The following is a 3,435-nucleotide window of genomic DNA, read 5'->3' as shown; positions in this document are numbered from 1 at the left end:
CTTAAATTGAAAATCATCCTAACTTCATATATAAAGTCAAAAAAATATTCTACGCTTTAAACAGATAATTAAGAAAATGTGTTTACAGTGACTGAACGAGAGCAGATCATTTAAAAAGGGGGAGATTACATATATTAGAATGTGATTTTAACTACAGCATCGAACATTTTTTTATGTTCAATTTGATCGTATATGATGAAGGTTTTATTATCGAAAAATCTTACGGAGGAAACTTTTATCATACATTTTAATACATTGTATATCCTTTAGGTGAGCAAATCCTCTGCAAGATGAAAATAGTCAAGATTGTGTGTGCAATGTTCATGATGCTTCTATAAGTTTTAGCAGGAACAGTTAGTGGACATCCACCACCAGGACGACTTGAATTTAACAGAGTAAAACGGGATGCTAATGACAACACTTATGATAAAGGAAGGTAACTTACAATTACAAAAAGAATGATTATTCATGATGTTGAGTTTTGAATTACCACTACTACTACTTCTACTTCTTCTTCTTCTACTCCCGTAATAATAATAATAATAATAATAATAATAATAATCATTCAATTTCATTTATTATAATTAAAGTAACAATGTTAGAAATAATTTGTATTTTTCAGGTGAACAGAGATTAGATGGGCTTTGACACCACAAACTGGATATTTCATCATTTAATAATAGAAGCTTAATTAAATCTAATATATATAATTATTTTTTTATTTCATCTTTAGTGATACTTTTCCATATGTCCGAACTGCTCTCAAAAATTGGTATTTGACCCAGTTAACACAATAATTTATGACTCTACCATTGTTTTTAAGTGACAGGATATTATCAACAGTATGATTTATATGATGTTTAAATCGTGTTTCGATTGAGACATTTGCCACAAAACCTATTAATATGTTGAATTTTATCAACAATATTCGTGAAGTTTAAGATATGTTGCCTTAAGCTTGTTCTATCAAATTGTCATTTAGACCCAGGGTATATGCTGTCTGCAGTTATTATAGCCAAGACTCTTCAATAATCGTTCAGGAATGTTAATTCCGTTATGTCATATTCATTTTACGGATAATAGGATAGCATATATGTTGTTATAATTACAATCGCTTTACCTTTTTCCGCGAATTCGACTTACCGAATAAGAATTATTACCGGGTTTGTACTAATACGAGCAAAACGACGGGTGCCACATATGGAGCAGACCTGCTTTCCTTTTCGCAGCGATTTAATCACCCCCAATTCTTGGTACGGTTCGTGATGTTCTGTCTTTAGTTTTCTATGTATTTTTCATGTACTGTTGTTTGTCTTTTTGTCTGTACCTCTATTTTTTTGTGTAGCCATTGCCTCGTTAATATATAAAAGAAGATGTGGTATAATTGCCAATGATATTACTCTCCACAAGAGACCAAATGACACAGAAAACTATAGATCGCCATACGGTCTTCAACAATTAGCGAAGCCTATAACGCACAGTCAGCTCTAAAAGGCCCCGAAATGACAATGTAAAACAATTCAAACAAGAAAACTAATGGCCTAATTTATGGTTAAACAAAGAATGAAAAACAAATATGTAACTCATAAACAAACGACACTGAATTACAGGCTCCTGTCTTACTACAGGCATATAGAATGTGGCGGGGTTAAACATTTTAGCGGGATCCCAACTATCCACCTAACGTAGGACAGTTTATTTTTGACTTATGAGTTTGAATGTCCCTTTGGTAAATTTCGCCTTTTTTCAAATTGTATACGATTGCTCTTGTTGATTCGGGATTCTTTCGAGTTTCTACAAAGACAAAACAGACACAGTTATAATACAAATGAATAAATACATATTTAGGAACATAAATATATGTAGAGCGTGCGATGGTAACGTTGAAATGTGATGATCTACACTTAAGTGTGATGGTCCCTACGCTGATGTGCTATAATCTATTTGACGCATGGTTGTCATTCTAAAGTCAACAGAAGTGCAATCAAAATGAAACTAGATTTAATAATTGTTAGTACGTGGTGTATGTACATTTACCTCCATTCTTCATGGTCTATGGATGTCCTTACAATTGCATATCAAATGAGATATCGTCCTCTTTGATTTTCTTCATGTGAGAATAATTCTGCATTAGCATTTGATCTGTAATACGTTGTTGCATTTATAAGCTCCTCGTTTACCGCAAATATACAATGAAAAAATGTATGTAATGCTGTAATTAAAAAACATGTCACGCCCAATCGTTTGTTTTTTTTTCCGTTGATTTAAAAACAACTTTGCTGCAGAAGATTCTCTCTCCCCTATCAACATATCCGTATCGTTTTACGAGTTTAAAAAGTTTATAAGCCTCTTGTCAACTTAAAAAACTGGAATACGGTTTCTAACATACAAATTGACATCTACTTCGATATGAAAAAATGCTATCAACAAAAAGGCGTCACCATGATACCATCTCACTTCAGCGTCAAAACATCACACCTCAGCATGACCATCGCGGTTCGGAGTACCAATGCGGTTCGTAATACTATTGCTGTTCACAGTCCTACATATAAAATATGCATCCTCTTTCATTTTCCATATATATACAGGTGAAAAAAAACTGTCAAAATAGGTGCAACTTTGGAATCACAAGAAAAAATATATATATCTTGTATTACATAAAAAATGGTAGTTATACATGTTTTGTGCATGTTTTGGTTTTGGTAAGGGTATAAATATTTTATTTAAAAAAATAGCCATGCGATTTGAAAGTAATTGATTAGCAGTTTCTCCATCCTTATTCTCCTTTTTTATATTTCCTGCTTATGTATAATTGACTGACAACAGTTTGTGGCTACTGTATGTGATAAAATGTAACAGTAACATCAATATGGACAACTTTATCAACATCAACATCTAACCACAGCAAATCAATTTTTTGTGTTTTATCATATACTAAGCATTAATATGACAGCTTTAGCATACCTTGTATGTGTAATGAACGGAGGACCACAAGTCATAATTTCACACCCAAGCTGATAACCAAGCTTTAGGAAGTTCGAAACAACTTGTTGTATTGCACAAAAGTAAAGAAAGGGGGTATTTTTTTTTTGAAATATTTTTATTTGGAGGGATCAATTTGCAACAGCATAGTAAAAAAAATTTTTTTTTGGAGGGAGGAGATTCGCTAAAGCATATCACTCTTGGTGGATCAATCTGCAACAGCAGAGTATATTGCACAAAAGCGAAAAATGAATATAAATTCAAATCATATAACCAATTCTTAGTGGTTTGACTACAGTTATTCTGTGTTAAAAACCTATTATGTGTCAAATATTTCATTATTTGATGAGACTGTCATCAAAGTGAGAGGGTTAGCGCTATAAAACCAGGTATAATCCACCATTTTCTACATTTGAAAATGCCTGTACCAAGTCAGGAATATGACAGTTCTTG

General features: G+C 32.5%; 1 long non-coding RNA gene across 1 annotated transcript; it reads left to right on the top strand.

Annotated features, from left to right (window-relative positions):
- The first annotated feature begins 275 nt into the window (after positions 1–275).
- LOC143078117 (uncharacterized) lies at positions 276–710 on the top strand. The gene is made up of 2 exons (XR_012979063.1): positions 276–436; positions 623–710. It is a non-coding gene; the product is annotated as an uncharacterized LOC143078117 (long non-coding RNA).
- Positions 711–3,435: the final 2,725 nt, after the last annotated feature.

Source organism: Mytilus galloprovincialis, chromosome 6, assembly GCF_965363235.1.
Source record: "Mytilus galloprovincialis chromosome 6, xbMytGall1.hap1.1, whole genome shotgun sequence".
Lineage (NCBI taxonomy): Eukaryota > Metazoa > Mollusca > Bivalvia > Mytilida > Mytilidae > Mytilus > Mytilus galloprovincialis.
This window is presented reverse-complemented; position numbering and strand designations above follow the sequence as displayed.